The sequence below is a fragment of the Agelaius tricolor genome, unplaced genomic scaffold (assembly GCF_023055355.1).
Source record: "Agelaius tricolor isolate 1412-34295 unplaced genomic scaffold, bAgeTri1.0.p SCAF_11, whole genome shotgun sequence".
NCBI lineage: Eukaryota > Metazoa > Chordata > Aves > Passeriformes > Icteridae > Agelaius > Agelaius tricolor.
Window position 1 is genome coordinate 10,524,522 of NW_027269271.1, and position 18,163 is coordinate 10,542,684.

The window sequence follows — 18,163 nt, forward strand, 5'->3', positions numbered from 1 at the left end:
TGTAAGAGCTGGGATGATGGCAGTCAGCACCACCTGGGGCTCACCCAGCACAGGCATGAAGGGAGCTGCCAGGCAGGGATGCTCTGCCAGGCAGGGATGCTCTGTGTGTGTGTGTAATGCTCAGCCTGTCCCAGGCTACTACAAGAAGCAGGAGCCAAGCAGTGAAACACGCTGTGGGGTTTTGGCTCTTGCCTTCATGTCCACTCTGTGGAGGAGGGGTAGTTTTGGGTAATTAGGATCCTAAAGACGTGAGATGAGATGTTAATCATATCATACTTTCTCACAAAATGCTGAAATGTATGATGCATAGATAATTAGCAAAAAGAAATATAGAAAGGATTAAGCTTCAGAAATTGACTGCGGAAGGGTGATTCACTGCATTATCTCAGCAACTTCCTTTTGAAGAACAAAGCCATTTGTTTTTATAGCAAATGAAATTTGGGTTTCTAATTTAGTTCTATAATTCCTGATCTGCTGTAGTGTATTCTGCCCATTCATTATGAGGATCTCTGCTGCTTACATGACTGTGAAGTTAGATTTTATTTAATAAGGCTCCTGGAATATTTAAGTTATTGGTGATTTTTTCTGGGTTCCAATTTTCTACCTGATAAATCTGCTTTTTGGAAAATACATGAGTTCATTATAAAAGGTTGCAATCTGACCTTAAGTAAACTTACAGGTACAAAAAATGGCAGGTTCAGAGGTGGCTGTTTACCAAGGGGCATCAGGCTGGCTTGCTTCTTTCAGAGATGGTTTTTTTTATGATGATAGTGGCTTTGGGAAGAACAGAAATAGAGAAGACTAGAAAACAAGAAGTAAAAAGTTGATGCCACACCATAAACAACCTGGTATGTGGTAACTTTTCTAAATTATTGCCCAACATATTACATGTCTCTTGATACCATTGGATTGGAAACAGAAATTCTCTTATGTCACCATGTGGGAAAACATTTGCTAATGTGGTCCTAAGCAAGGACTCTTACCAGATAACTCTCTGTTTTCAATTAGTTGTCTTTTTTCCCAAAGCAATTGAAAGGTCTCCTCAAGGAGATGCAGTATTATTTCTAGGATTATAATTCTTACTTCTGATAGGGCTAATGGAAATATGTATAATTGAAGAAACCTTTTCTCTGGTAGTTTTACAGTTAATGTCCTTATGGCCTGTAGCTATCAATTATGTCCAGTGTGCCAGGAGACCCCCACCCTCCTCAGTTACCTGGGTATGTACAAAGATCTTTTCTGCTTCTTCTCCCTTCCCCGTTACAAAGTTCAACTGAGGTGTGGTACAAGTCTCACAAATATTTACACCACTTCTGTGGGGAGAAGAAAAATACAGGCAGATCATAAAAGCAATCATGCCTGATTTTTGCTTTTGTAGCATTAATTTTTATTGTTTGGGAAAGGGCAGGATGGGACTTCTGTTAGCTTTTGTATGAACTGCTATATTCCCAAGAACTATTCCAAGCAGAGGATGCAATCAATGGCAGTTGGAGAGATTGTTTTTTGCAGTTGTGTTTTAATGTAAGTATGTGGCATGTAAGCATTATTGCAGTTCACAGTATTGGGTCAGGTAAAGATGGAATTAGATGATTAAGAGGCCAGTTGATCTCCAGATCAGAATGGCAGGATATGGAAAATCAAACTGTAGAAATCTAAACAAAGTCTAGATTCAGCTTCTCAGCCTTTGCAATTTTGATTTGTACTTTAGGAGAACATACCCTTTTTTTGTAAATTCTCCTGAATATGGAAATGCAGGTTTAGTCTTCCTGTTACCAGAACTTGATTACAACTCCTCAAATTTATACAGTAAGACCAGATGCACAAAATCCTTTTGATATCTTCTGGGACATGCTAGTAAACATTTTCTTTTATATATATCTACAGGTGTAAAAAAGATTGCTACAGAAAATATTTGATCATAGTTGTCTTTTATGTGCTACTCTGAAGAGTCACACGGCTTTATAAAAAGTAAGTTTCCAAAAGCAATGGTTCCCAGCCTGTACATTCTTCCCTTTCAAGTCACTGATGGTCTCAGTGTGTCTCTAGAGAGTTAAGATCCCATGCTAGGGGATGTCTTTTTCAAATGTACCCTTCCCCCCCAAAACATTCTTGACAAATACTTCTTGGTTGTGTCTAGAATAAATTGAAAATATTTTGAGATAATATCATGCAAACATGGGCTGTGAGTGGACAAGAGGATTGTATCACCCAGATACTGATAAACTGGTAGTTTAGGAAAGAGTATGCAGTTAAATATCCATGAAGTTTTATTTACAGGTGGGAAGAATTATCTGTACCAGTTAAGACTGGGCAACTTGTGGCTAAGCAGCTGAAAAGAGTAAAAGTGAACCATGGACAGAACAGAAGTTGACAGGATTTTACTTGGAAGAAGGTAAATACTGTATTGATGCCTAGTAATGGGAACATCATCTATAAAATGGGAAGTCACCATTTAGTTGATTTCTGGTAAGGCTCCAGCTTAAGTTCTTTGTCCAGCCTTGGCCACTAAGGCCTGTAAAGGATACAGGGAATAGGATACATTGAAAATATTCCTGAAGAGACTTAACAAATGTGAAGAGACTGGAATTGTCTGAATGGAAGCATAGAAAAGGCTAAGGGGGGGTGTGACAATAGCATCCAAATAACTTAAAGGTTTTACATAACTTAAGGGACTGAACCCTTAGTCCAGTCCTAGTCAGTTTAGTGAATTAGTTCAGTTCCTAGTCAGTGTGAGCAGTAACAGGAAACACAGCCTTGAACTGAAGAAAGGGGACTCAGTTTTTAGGAAAGTTTTCTGAACAAGCTACATAGATACAAAATTACCTGGGCAAGTTGTGTTATCTGCAGCCTGGCGGTGTTTCAGATGTGGTTAGCTGAATGTCTGTCGGGGATGGTTCATGTGGAGTTAGAGGTGCCTGAGACACACATCACGTGTTCCTTGGAGCTCCTGCTGTGCTTCCTCCCTGTAGCTGCCTTTGAGCTGTGCAGGGCTGCAGCTGCCTGCTGGTGTTTACCAGGATCTCATGGAAGTGTTCCACCAACGTGTAGAGGAAAAGGTAAATGAAAGGTAATGAGGTGAACATCCACAGCTATCAGGCTGCTCAACATGCAGAGTTTGAATGTTGATGAATTAAAACAGTTTCTTCAGGAGATGCAATTGGCTCATATTTAGCTCACAGTGTAAAAATGTTGTAAAACCACAGTCTTTAAGACTTGCTTCACAGTGGGAGGCATGAGCTGAAGAGCATTATTGCAGTTCACAGGTTTATTTTTGATAGAACATACTGTTGCTGCAACATATGTAGGTTTGTAAAATCAAAACTTTTCTTAAATATATATTGATTTCAGGGAAAGTTAACAAAAAAGGCAGCTAAGGTATCATGTCTTTCTACTTTGTTCTGAACTTAAAGAAAATGGCAGATGTAAGAAAGAAATGACTTTGCTTCAAGCCTTTTTCCCTCATATCATCAAAGATTACATTTTTGTAAAACAAGCCCAGTTCATTTAATTCTCAGGCAGAATTTGTAAAAGCACTGCAGTATTGAAATTTGTCCCTAAAACACAGAGTAGCAAACAAGCCATCAGCTTGTCTGTACTCTTTTTTGAAGTCAAATGGTTGAATACTAGTGCTAAGATTAATTCTACTTGGTGTCTAAAAGCATCCTTTCCTTGTTTGACCTTCTCTAGATAAATAACAGCGTTAGCTCTTGGCGTGGCATCCTTTTTCTCTGTTCTAAATGCGTATAAGGAGATGCAGGGACTTGTCTTAAATGCAGCTGAATTTAGTCTCAGTTTTTGGATTGTCATGAGTATTTTGTAGGTAACAGTAAAATAAATCAACAAGCTGTAGTGTAAATTAAATGCATCTAATAAAATCTAGCTTTTTTCTCTTTCTGGCTCTTCATAATGAATGCACTGTGAAGAGGAGTTTTATTTGAATGTCACTGCATGAGCAGTTCTAATTACTAATAGAATTCATCAAACAATCTAGTAGTGTAGTGACATTAAGTAATAATTAATGAACTGTGTGATATGTGGGTGCATGAAGTGACAATGATTAACCTGTGGCCTAACAGGATGTGCTTGGAAAACAAGTAGCATATGAGATGACACTTTGTTCTTCCCTGTGTCATTGGAGTTTGGCCCGTCTCCACTCACAAAATGAACCTGGATTCAAAATCAACAACCAGTTGATGTGGCTGGTGTTTGGAGCATGTACTTGTTTCACTACACTTCAGCCTGGGTGTGACATGGCTGCTTATTTTGGAACTGGTATTAATGGGTCCTTTTGTGGCTTCACCTTACTTTCAAAGAGTTGGCAAAATATCAGGATTTGCTCTATTGATATATTAGTTTTTTAATAAATTGTAAAACCTTTGTTATCTAGACACTGAAGTTACAGCTATATCTGTGTGATATGAGGATGTGACATAATGCATTCAACTATGCACACAGAATATTCTTTAGCCAGTGTTGAAAATCTTGTTGCTTCTAGGAGAAGAAATTGGTGGGAAAAATCAAGTTTTTCATTGGTACAGACAGTATACTTACAAAGAACATACAGATTTTTCCATTTTCCAGATGAACAGTCAGTTTTCTTTCCAGAGATTGCTGTTTCTGGCAAATCCTTTGTCTTTTATTCTCATTTGTGACTTTCTTCTCTGCCTGTGTAGTGTTTCTGTGGTTCCTTATGCTCTTTTGTATCCTTTGTTCCTCCCCCTCTTGTCTGATGACATCAACAAAAGAACACTTCAGTCAATTCCTCATCCCTGTTTCAGCAAGAGCACCAAGAGGCCTTTTTCCAGCATGTGTTAAGCTTTCACAAAGAGTACCTTGCCTTGGGCAGTGGTTTCTTATTATACTTAGCAGTGCAAGAAACATGTAACTTTTAATTCCCCACATAGTGTGAAAAATGCTTAGTAGAGCATTAACTTCAACTTGTTGAAATATACATAATGGAGCAGCTTTCAGAACACTTCCCAGCACAGTAACAAGCATGGGGCATATATATAAATAAAAGAAACCCTACTGTAGTAGGAAATCCAATGGCAAAACACACACTTAAAGCATAATCAGCATTTGCCCTGGGTATTTCCAAGGGAGCATTTCTAATATATATTGTACTTTCCACTTCTTTTCAAAAATACCAATGTTCCATATTGCATGCTTTGATGAGGATAGAACCTCAAATAGAATCACTATGTCACCTACTCATTGGTGGCTTTTTCATTTGGAAGGGTTTATAGGATACTCTGAGTGTGGCTTCTCGTGAGGCAGGGAGGAAGTTTGTTGTAAGAGAGAACTGAACACTCATTTTAACAACATTCTGTTAAGTAATAGAACTTTACAGAATTTTTATATTATTTCAGAATATTTTATACTATTCTTCAACTTCAATGATCCATTGTGATCATGCAAAAAAGTAGGCTATTATAAGAAAGTGAAGACTGTAAACTCAAATGCCCTTTGAATGTATGTGGTTATTTCCAAGATCAGAATTCACGATTACACTTCCTGGAGTGTGGTTGCAGTCATGTTATATTTTCTTCTAAGCTTTTGAAATGAAAAAATGTGTGAAGCAGAGACCATGGAGGATATAGACTATAGTCAAAAACTTCAGAAAAAGCTCAAGCTTGACTGGCACTGATCTCCAGGGCAGAGAGAGGAGCGTGAGCATCACTGTACCACATACATGAAGGCTGAGGTTTGAAGACATAACAGAGTTGCGCAGACTGCAACGTGAGGTACTGCAGTGGGAGGTAAGCATTCCTAACTCTGAGCCTAAAACCTATAGTAATCCTACAGTGTCAGAAGTAAAGCAGACTAAAATTCAAGATCTATTGCTTTTACCTGGTTCTAGCTGTCTATCAAAGGAAATGCACTGAGAGCAATTTTTTGTATGATGGAACTTGATGCTTTTTTACAAAACTCTCTAGGATGAAGAATCTGCTGAACAAAGTTTGAGATGCATTAATGGGGACTGATTCCTCCCTGTTTGTTATTATTTGTTTTGGCTTTCTGATTCCAACAGTAAATGCGGAAGAAATCCAAGTTTTTTCACATTTGTTGGATTCAGTTACAATTTACCCAAAGGGCAAGACAGACCTGTTAGTTGAAATGATGCTACTTTGTTTCACTGTTCTTGAATTATTAGGACTGAGAAATGAACAACATTCTTATTAAGCATGTTAGTATGACTAATTTTAAAAAGCAACACTCCATCTACACTCTTTCATAATATAAGGGATAGTCAACAACTGTGCTATGTGTAACAAAGTCAGAAGTTTTCAATTAATCTTGCACCTCAGTGCAAGCATACTAAAATGTTAAACCTGCAGTTACCATTCTTAAAGAGTTGATAGGCCTGTTTGTAGAAATGTAATGCACTAGTAGGTGAACAGAAGGTAGAAACTGGACTATTGCTGTCTATCGGTGCCCAGGCAATTTGTTGACTTGAAGAGAGCCAGGGAGACCTGATACTGCTGTTAGGGGAGCGTCAGACAAGGCTGTATCTGCTTTAGGCACACTCTAAATATTGCTGGGAAGTTGGAATTGATGGGTACTGCAGACATGGCCAACAAGGATTCTGAGATGTTCTTTTTAAATCCCATAGAGAAAAAGCTGTAAACTCTCCAGAGTAAGATTCCACTTTTGCTGACTGTTTCCTTGCTCTCTAGCATGGCCAGAAATGGTCAAGGACAGACTCTTTCAGTGGAGAAAACTTTTTACCAGTGAGTTCTTCTCCCTGGAATGCCTTGGACAAATGAGCGCTCACTGGTTAGTAGTTAGATAGATAAGTGTTTTCCTGTTTTTTCAGAATTCTTCATGTACCTAAGAGTTTTAGTAGGTATATGTAGGTGCACAGTGTGTGGTGATTGGGAGTGGGGCTGGCCCAGCCTCATCCCCAGTGGGTGCAGCTGTGAGCAGCAGGTGAGCAGCACTGACAGCAATGAGCCATGGAGTGCCCAGGGGCACTGAGCAACCACCAAAGGGAGCAGAGGGCACACAGGGGCAGGGCATCAACAGGAGGGGATAAAAGGCTGGGCTAAAGAATAAGGGCAGAGTTTGCAGCCTTCTGAAGTGGTTTGGTGTTGCTCTGTGTGGGGTGAAGCTTTCTGATATTGTATGGTGACACAGTGTGTGCTGTGGCTGTCTGGACTGCAGCATGTGCAGCAACAGATATGCAGAAAGGACAACGTAGAAAAAGTTGCTGGAATAGTAAGTGGTTATGTTTATCACACTTATTTTATTTTCCCCCTATTTCCCTTTCCCTCATCTTCCTCTTAGGAGCTGTTGAAAAGCTTGACATCTTTTGTGTTATTTATATTGCCAGACTTGTAAAGTTTCTTACCTGACAAAGAACGTGCTCAGTGCTTGCTGTGTGAGCTGCTGCCATGTTTAGCTTGCTTGCTCTGAGGCATGTGGTGTTACACTGGAGTCCCTGCCTGTTTACAGACAGTGTTCACAGTAACTAGGAATCCCTTGTAAACAGGCAGTACTTCTCCCTGCTATTACATACAAATCAATAGGCTTTTTGCAGCTGAGCAGATCATGTAATTTCTAATATAACCAAACAGGCAGCAGCATGAAGATGATATTGCCTAAAAAAGGTGCTAGAACAAAACAAATGGTTTTATTGATTCTCTGAAGTTTAATTAAATTTTCAAAATATTTCCACCCCATCACTTTCTTTGGCCTTACGAATTGTTGGTACAGTATAAGCACAGCTTTCTAACTAGTTTCTGGTACTTTAAGAAAAAATAACATCAGATGAAAGGATATATTCTGCCATGTTTATACATGGGAAGAATAGGTATTTGTAGTGAAGAGATTACTATCCCAAAGGCTTTTCCTCTTTTAAAGTCTCAGCCTGCATAAGACTGTTGGAAATAGATTAATTTAGAGATTTTGAGAATTCTGTTGCTGAAGAAAAGCATTGTATTTGTGAGGGGTGGGTACGGGCTGTGTGCGTGCAAGAACAATCTCTGTGAGTAGGAGTGATGAAGCACTGGGTCTGAATGCTGGACTATTTTGGAGGCTGGGTGGAATACAAAGGGATATTTTAAATTCATTTTTAGAAAACACCTGTTTCCAGCCATTGCAGAACAGGTAACAATTGATGAGTAAGGTGATGCTTAAGTCAGTGGGTTTTGAAGAGCTGCTCTGATGATACTTCTATCATCCATTTGCCCCACAGCTGGCACAAGGCTCTTCTCACTTGTTTGGCAAAGATGACTGGCTGGTGTAGGAAGAGCAATCCCAAAGTCTGGTTAGCCTGTACTGAAGATTGGTGGGAAAAATCCACTCGTGATTTGGATCCATTTTTCCTTGAGGGGAGACAAGGACTACAACTGGTGCATTTGAATGTAGGAAATCAGACACTGCTCTCACAAATGCATGCTGGAAGTTGTTTAATTCCATTAGTTATGCTTAGTACAGTTCTACAGGGGAAGCTTTTGTTCAGTATTCTAATCATAGCTGTGGTGGAAAAACTGCTATCTGGACATTGCTACTAGGGCTGGAGAGAGGATAGATCAGTTCAGGGGCACTCTGCAGGGTACAGCCTAAAACTTGTACTAGAAGGAAAGAGACATTTTGAAGAATGACATATAATTCTATCACACAATGTCCCTGTAGGAAATACAAGTCAAGTGCACCAATAAATGGAAGAGGAAAATGCCATGGAAGGCAGTAAATCAAAATGTAATTGATTGGAATATTTAGAGAGCTTAATTTCAATTACTGAAAGTGAGACAATGGCATACTGCAAAAGTCTGAGGTTTGGAGGGAGATACTTGTGGCACTTAATGTTCAGCCCTCTTTTTTACTTCCCAGAAAAGGTGTGCTGGGGGAGCCCAGCAGCTGACCCTGAGGGACATGGCCTTATTGCTCATTTGGAACAGGGTATAGAGCTTCAGCCTTTTCAATAGTTTGACAGTTTAAAACTGAGGAATTGGGCCATTAAGCACAAGATTTGGTGAGAATGGAAACGGTCTAGGAGCTTGGCTGTTCTCTGGTTAGCAGTGAAGCTCTTAGTCACTGAGTCTCAGAGTGCTATAACTACCATTTCCATTTGCTTTTGTGGCTTGTACTGTGCTGAATCCTTATTAGAACTAAGGCAATGCCAGTCAAGCTACTGATAATTCCAGTGAAGTTATACACTTCCATCATCTCTCCCACATTTTTCACGAATAATTTCATGTCTGATTTCAGTTATATTTTAACATTTTCAATTGAAATGGCAATTATTCGTTGTCAGAACCCAGCTATTACTCTTGTCAAAAAGACATATGATGCATTAGCTTAAGGGCAATTGGCAATAAGTACAGAGGTGACATTCAGTTACACAGGATGGGCAGGTTCCACATAGATCTTCCTCAAGTGGTCAGGGTTTGCATGCCCTGCAGTTTGCACTGTTTGGGAGTGCTGCCCAACTAATTGTGCAAAACCAAACCAAATTTCAGTTTGGCTTTGAGACCATTTTGCTGTAATTAACATCTGCTCTCCCCTAGTTTCATTGAAGTCTTTTTATGTTTGTGTTTTATTACTCACTGAAACGAGCTTGCTGAAGGGGGTGGAAGGGGGAGCACTTTGTTGCCATGTAGTCTCCCATAGCATTTGTGATGACAAAGCTTTCTGATTACTGAGAGGCAGGGACCAAATGATATTTTCTTGCACTATTTCAGTTTGTGCAAGATATCCTTTGCTTTTGTAGATCCTGCTATCCTTCCTACTGAGGTTATGCTTGCTTTCACTTGTTACCTCTTGAGAGAGATTTGCAACATGATAAAACATCCTTTGTTTTATTTCATTGCTGCTGGACTTGTGGGACAGATTTTAGATGCATTCAGGAATTCCACATAATTTCTGCATCTTTGGAGCTTTAAAAATCCAGTTCCACTGATGCAGCTGAAAGAGGCCCTCGTGTTTTCTCTCTTATAACAGGAAGAGTGGGAGTTATAGTCAGCTGTGCATGAAGGGAGGGGAAGAAGCTACTGGGATGGTATGAGGCAGAGGGATTTTACTTTCCAATGACAAAAAAAATTCTCACCACAAAGATTTTTTATTTAATATCGAAGTATGCAGTGTTCCTCACTCTATTTTGTGACACAGTTTGACCTGATACCTTTTTCTAGATACATTGTAGTTAGTGGCAGAACCCATGAAAGCTCAGGAAAACAAGACTTCACATGCTTAATATGGATGCCTGTGTTTGCTAATTCTGTTCTCAGTTATTAGTATACAAACCTTGTTAACCATGTAATGTAGGGGGACAGAATATAAGAAAATAAAGATAGTGTAGAAAGTAATCTCACCCCTAAGGAGTTGCAGCTGGGCCAATTATCAAAGATTAGGAGCAGGCCTGACTTTAACAGGCCACAGCTGTGACCAATGAGAAGAAGATGCTATAAAAGAGTGGGGTGGGTGGGTGAGAGGGGAGCTGGAGTCAGTGGCTGCTTTGTGAAGAAGAAAGAGTCAGTGCTCTGAGGAGCTGCCCATGAAAAACACCAAGAAGGTGTGAAACTTTTGTGATTAGGAGACAACAGCATGGAACCCCTGCAATGCGATGACAACAATGTAGTTTTTCTCTAATTCTGTGCTGTTTTACCCTTCTTTGCCTTATTTAGCTGGGAGAAGGCAAGCAATGGATGATTTTACTTTGTGGGTCCTTTTCATTTTTTGCCTGCTCTTAGACAAGATTTCTTTGTTGTAATAGCAGTCACCACAGGGGAGTGATAAACATTGTGACATTTCAAGTCCAATGAACAATATGATAATTTCCATCTAATTATCTGAGCTAGTTGTACCCATAACTTCCCTTCAAGGCTTCAGGAGGCTCATGATACCCACCACCCTTGTCCTGAAGAGTTCCTTGGCTTATCAGCTTGTGCCTCTCTGAGTGGGAGGGCTGGGCTTGCTAGTCTTATTTTTATGTTGCTTGCTGCTGGTGCTGCCCAGTCTGTTGTCAGCACTCACCCAGCCTCCCTGTGTGGGGCCAGTGCAGCACCATATCTTGTCTCCCTACAGGGAGTTCAGGGCTAGGAACAGACCATTCCTCCTCAAACCGCGTGATTACTGACCAGCTCCTGCAATTGCTTGCCTTGCAAAAGCAGTGCTCCTTATTTATGCTTTTAGTTATCTAAGATAATCTAGCTAACCCAGCATTTCCATATTTAAAATGTCCTTCTGGAGAGTGGCAGCTTTCAGCTGATAACCAGTGCCCTTTGTTCATCTCTCAATGCTGTTTTCCACATGATCATCCCCAGGGAAATCCTGGTCCTCAGATGCATACTCTGAGAACCCAGTGGCAAAAAATCCCTTGGACAGCACTGTGGATATACAGCATCATTTCTTCCCTGCTGTTACTGCAATGCCTTCACCAGCATATTTCCACCTCAGATCACCTTCAGTTTGCATCAAAAAAGCATAAATCCTTAATGAAAAAATTCCACGTGTGTCTTCTGCAACAAGACACATAAATTGTGAAGACAAACTGGCTGCGGAATTTATACAGATACTGAGTTCCTAGAAATGCAAACATGTATAATTGCCTTCATAATAAGATATGAAGGTATAGTAAATGTTTCTCTTTTTTTTTGCGTGTTACAGGAAGCCACTCACTCACAACCAGAGCAATTAGAACAAATCCCAGAGCTCAAAGGCTGTGGCAGTTTTCTTGTCACTATTAAGAACATTTTTTTCCCCCCAAATGAACAGAAGCTGTAATTTATTGTAATGTGCCCACTTGTGAGCTGAGGGGCTGGCTTTCCAGCCACTCCTTGCCCTGACAGGATTTTCCTGAGCCCATGAATGTGCTCACCATCTGGGAATGCTCATGTCCACCTTTGAGGTTTATTCAGGCAGTGCTACATTAATGAGCTGCAACTTTGTACTTTCCATTTCTTGAAATCTATGGTCATTAAAGTTGAATTAACAAACAAGCAACAGTTTTTACCTGTTGTGGTGCTTCTGAAAATTGCCACTGGAATCTGTTCCACAAAGAATGAAAACCCAGAGCTAGCCAGTGAACAGCTGTGCACAGCCTTCTGTACCAGCAAGAAAATGAGATGGAAATCAGAGGCTGGAAGAGGTGCAAGTGCAGGTTTGTAAGAGAGTAAGGAAAAAAAACCCCCAGCAATGTTTTCTGGCTCTCTGAAGATAATGAGTGCAATGATGCCTTAACTTCAATGGGAACAGAAGCAGACCCCTGGAGAATAGTGGTGGGATCTATAATGTAAACCCCCTGCTAATAACTCTGTTAAATAGCTTTGGTGTTGACTACAGAAGTAGCAGCTGCACACACTCTTGGCTGGAGAAGGAGAGTTGTGGAGATGTGAATATATGTGGGAACATCTGGCGTGGAGACTAATCAAACTGCAGAAATTATTTTCTCTGTGTTATTGCTTGATTGTTGTTCTCTATGCCAGAAAAGGAGAACAGGAGGTGAGTGTCAAACCTCTTCAGACAGTGCAGCAAATCCTGCTAAAAGGAAGAATCTTTTTTCTTCCCCTGAGTTTTGAGTTGTTTTGCTTGAAAATGAATCAACAGCAAAACTTTTTTTAGGAAAAGAAAAAGCAGTTACTGTTCCTAGCATGGGCGTTTCCCCTCTCTCCCCTGCTAGGCAGGTATCCATGCCATGCCTATGTATATTGGCAAACCCACTCTTTGTTTCTTCATTTCTCTTCCTGGCTCAGAAGACATTCATTTTCCTTGTGCAGCCTGCTGCACTCAAATTCTGCTCTTGCAGCCGGAGTGCTTTCCTTCCTGTGGCAAAAATTGAACTAATATTTAGTAGTATCAAAAGAAGAACTGCAGATATTCCAGAAATTCTTATTTCAGATTAGATGGCTTTACAGTTTTGAGCAAAATATCATCTGGTGTAGTCCAGCTGACCAAAGCTCTGCACTATTTGTAACTGTGGTTTAGCTTTACAATCTGTGCCAGTTTGTCTTATCAGAACATGATGCTGACACCACATCTAAGTAAATGAAATAATTGTCTTGCATTGCTCGAGAGCGGTTTTGTATTTGCTTAAATTATACATTATTCTGCTCCTGTGTGTGGGGATGGTATTAGGTTCAGCAGTGTTATGTCCCTCACAGCCACAAGATGTCAGGCTGAGGAGCAGTGCTGGGCTTAGAGTGCTCTGCCTGTCTCTGTGTCTCTGTGTTTAAGTGAAAATGATGATGAGAGAAACAATGAAATCTTGGATTTTTAAAGGCTGATAAAGAAGCCAGATGGTCAGTTCTTTCTAAAGCCCTAAGAATTTGCTTAGAATTATTTAAAACTCTCAGCATTTCCTGTTTTGTGCTGAGACATGATTAGAAATAAAGTGCACAGTGCCCATTTCTCTCACTGGGTGCATGGATTTGGAGTTTGGCCTCTATTCCTTTGAGTCAGTGCCCCACTAGGTACTGGGAGTGGAGCTATGTGAATCATGAGTCTAAAAATGCAACCAATGCATGACTCTAAGAGGGCTTTATCAGTACTACCTCCCCTTGCTCAGCACTTTTGAAAGAAGTTTATAAAGTTCTAAGGTGTGTTAGAAACAAGATGTTTTTCTGGATTGTGCAGTGGAGGACAAGTAGCTGTGTTTTTGTGGGTGAGTTCTTTTAAGTTTTGGAAGACCTGCTCTTTTGCAAGATATCTGCTGTCAGGAGCATTGGCGTGAACAAATCCCAGGGGCTAAACTAAAAATTTTCTACTTTGGTGAATTACTTAAATAATAGACCTACAGTTGAGTCCATCCTTAAAGACTGCCTTTGTTCTGCTTGTCTAAAGTCTATGCATTCCTTTTTCCCCAGGTTTTGTTGTTTTGCTCCTTTGACCTGGGCCTCCTCAGAGAGTAGCCTTTCTGTCTGTGAAGAATTCCTGGCCCAGTGTGACAAGATCCAGGGGTACCTCAGTTAAAAGTAACTGAGAATGTGTTCTGTCTTGAACTATGTTGCAGAGTTGGAAGACTCTTCCATGTGGTAAAGAAGCTTGCACTTATAGACACAGAAAACACAGAAGGTGGGAAAGCTATAGGTAGGCACACTAGAATCTTCCTGTGTTAATAGAAGTACAGACCCTGGATGGAATAGGAACTTCAGAGATGTGGAAAATGATCAGTCCCATGTAGTGCAGACTCAAACTGATGACTCATTATAACTTGTGATGTGATTTATGGAACAGATGTAGGTTTTTGAGTCCTTTTATAAATGAATTGTGGTTTTGTCACTGAGTATTTACATGAGGTGCTAACTGGTGAAGTGATAGGGAATTTAAGGTACTTGCTTCTCAGGCACTTAGTAATTTTGATTTATACTATTCCTTCAGTCTGACTATTCCGTGTCAGTCCTGAAGGAGCCTGGGGGGCACTGTGACCTCTGACAGAGATCATTTGGTGCTGGCTCACACTGTGTGTGTCTGGGTACTGGGTTCTTAATGATACAGCAGTCAACTCCAATGCTGGCAAAGATACAGAGAACATGAGTGGATTTGGGACTCTTGATTTGAATCATTTTATCTCAAGTCCATTTAGTTCACTTAGTTGTGGAGTCATGACAAATTGGGCTGGAAAGGAGAAGGTTTCATATATCAGCCTAACAACCTGAAATGTCATTATTTTCCTTGTGTTCTGCTGAACCCTTGCTGATTTTGTCCTGCTGCAAGTGTCTATCTCTGTTCCTTGTTCTCAGTGGATACCAAAGATATTCCAGGAAGCCTTTTACCAAATTTTAAATGTTTCTATAAGAAAAATGATGCAGTTTTAACAGCATGTGCAGGTATTTGTGGAAAAGCAAATGTGTTTCCCTCTTGGCTGTTTAGTTGTCTGTAACAATAATGTCATAAATAAATAATGTTTCTGTGAGGGAGAAGAGGAGATGTTTATCAGATAGAATACATGCCAGCTAGGATAACTCTGAACAAAATGTTAACACGGATTAAACAGGGAAACATGCTGCTGGCAAACAAATTGCTGGTGAAAACAGCTTCAGCTAGGGAGTTCCTTTCTCTGTTGGATAGAAATGGTGCCTGCCATACAGACCAGCATCTTAAATTAAGACATTTGTCACCAGGAATGCTGGGTCTGTGGAAACATTCAAATGAGAATAATTTAAGTGCTGCAATAGAATAATGCACAATAAATAGTACATGGAACTGTACAAATGCTACAGATTATAGTAGGATCAGGGAGATAATGCCTAAGGGATTACTTTTTCTTTTCCTGAAATTATTTTTCAATCTAATTTAAAACCTGATTCTGTTTTGTTGAAATCAAGGTGAGGTTTTCCTTTGCATTTAATGGATTCTGGAACAGGCTGTTAACAAATGCAAACTGGTCACTCCTTGAAGAATGAAACCTAATTGTTCTCAGAATAGATGCACCATTTCCACTGAAGTTCTGTGTTTTTCAGAGTATTTTGTAAGTGTATTTCCTCCTTCTCTGAGGCCTGGTTTTGAGATATGCAGGGTTAGCTCATCTTCATTTCACTTTCCCTTGGCTTCCTTTGCTAAGATTGACAGCTGAGGAAAAATCCACTGATAGCTTTTTATCAGCATGCACATCTCCCTTAGCAGCTGTACCAAGGCTGCTGACTAATTGCCACACAAGAATTACCACCCACAACTGAAGTGTCCAGAAGCAATGACAAAGCCAAGCCTGTCTCTGTTTGTCTGTCTCCCTGCTTTTGGTGTTGTGATTTTTAAATTTGGAGCAGGCTGGATGGCAAAGAGCATACATCTCACAGGTGATACTGTCTCAGAGTGATCCTACCTCTTCCTAGCCATTGTGAGCCATTTGAGAAAAATAAAGTAGACATTATAGACTAGGAAGAAAAAAATACACTAAAGAGGACTTTGGTTTTATAAATTCAGCATGTGCTTACACTTCATTTTTAAATTTGGTTACCATGCTGAACTGACTTTCAATTCAGACTTTGACTTCTGTTACCAGAATTTTACATTTGTGGTTTTTGTCTCCCCTCTTTTAGAGACATTTTTTGGCTTAAGTGTTGGCACAATTTTATTATCAGTAAATGGCCCTAGTAATGTGAAATTGGAAAGCATGTTAAAATTCCTACTACAGATTCAAACTGATTACTCTGTGGTTATCTAGTTATTTATTTATATACTTTGTCAGCCCAGTGTGCTTGGTTCAAAACACAGGAAAAATCTGGTGTTTAATACAAATAATGCTTATTGGCTAAATAATCTACATTTGAAGACTAGAAAGAGAGAAAAGAGTGGCCAGATAATGTCTGAAAGCAGCAGAAGAAAATACAGATACATTGAAGATAGCTGAATTACAATGAAAGTAACTACGTTCAATCAGTTGCTCTCTATTGGCTTGAGGGTAATCTCTGCCATATTACAATGTACTGATTTATGGACTAATTAGTTGTACAAAACAAAAATATTTAGAGAAAATATTTCTCTCAAGCAGTCAGCAAAACAACTAAACAATAGGAAAATGGATTTGGTGTATTAAAAAATTAAATTCAATATATATTTATGAGCCTATTCAAGATGTAGAGTCTTTTTGCAACCAGATTTCCAGTAAGCAAGAAATATCTATGTATCAAAATCTAATTGGGTCAGTATATAGACATTCCTAGAAGAAATTAAATGCCTAAGCTATAGGTATTTCAAGTCATAAAAGATATTATATATATTTATCAAGGCATAATATTATTATTATGTGAGCTCTAATATACCCAGTTAAATAAAAATCAGACAAGGAGGGGGAAAAGAAAACCCATAATATCTTTACTTTGGAAGAGAATTGTAGTGCTCAACTGTCTTTCTGTGTGCATGTCTTTTAATTTATCAGACTGTTAAAATGCTTCCAATTACTTTGACTCATAACATCCCTTCACAAAACAGTAGTTGTGGTTTCCTTCTAGTCTTGAACTGAAGTGCCAAAGGGAAAATACCAGACCAGCAAAATTGCATGTGTGAGTTAAATATCACAACATTGAAACATCCAATGTTTTGGGAGGTGTAATGTAAAATGGACTTGGATGGGATAATCTGAAGTAAGTAGGTGGCAAAAAGATGCAGATGGGAGGCTATTTAACTTCAGATCTGTGTAATTTGGATGGAGTAGGGAACTGTAGGTCTCAGTACTTATTGCGATGGACGAGGTGTCAGAATTAATCTCTTTTTCTGTAATTGAGTTTGTAAGTCTCCCAGCATCTTCAAGCTTCAGTCCTTATGAATAAAATGGAAATAACATACTTCCTTGCTTTGCAGTAGTGTCATGAGGCTAACCTCAGTACAGTCTGGGAGATATTCTGATGTTAGATATTGTCAGTAAATGAGAAAACTGTCAAAAAATTGTTCAGCACTCCATCTACATAGTTTAGTCATCGTTCCTTACATCCTACTCAACGAGTGAATTGTACAAGTCGTTGTGCCTCTATCAGATCTGGGAAGGCAGAGGAGCACTGCCAAAATTAATTCATAGGTACCAATCCACCTACTTAGTGCCTGTGGGAGATCTGCAGAGCAAAGGAAGAAAAATAATTTATGAGGGCATAGAAAAAACCCTGACATGAGGGAAGAAAGCAAGCTGGAGTATGGCAAAAGAAAGCAGTATATAATAAATGTAACTACCAGGGTGTTCTACATGTCAGCTTTCCCATCCTTCCAAGCAACAGTAATTAGAGGTAAGAGCTGTTAACAAGACATGCATCAAATGAGTCAGTGCATCCAGGGCCTTTCAGTCCCTTCTTGCACGTGGTGACTGCAGATGCCAATAGAAGGGAAAATATTCTCTTCTGAACACATTTAATTTTCTATGTCCTCATAAAAATTACTTTTAGAGATTTCAAAGATGTGTGGCAAAGAGCCAGAGTAACTGCTGGCATTACAGATTGTGGCAAGGGGATTCCTCCTGCACTGTGCTTACTGTGCTGTGGCCTGAGCCAGGCCTGTGATGTGTGGAAAAAACATCTGCTCCATGAACATCTGGGCTAGATGGCCAGACTTGTGGGAAGTGCACAGCTGGAGCAAAGACAAAGCAGAGGTGCTGATGGGCCTGGGCTCTTCCAGCACGTGAGTGAGCAGAGTATCACCCAGACACAAGGGGAAACCCTCAAGTGAAGACTTGTCTGTGTGAGGCTCAAGTTCTGCAATTTCCAAATCAGGGATTACAATGCTAAAATCTGTGCCTACA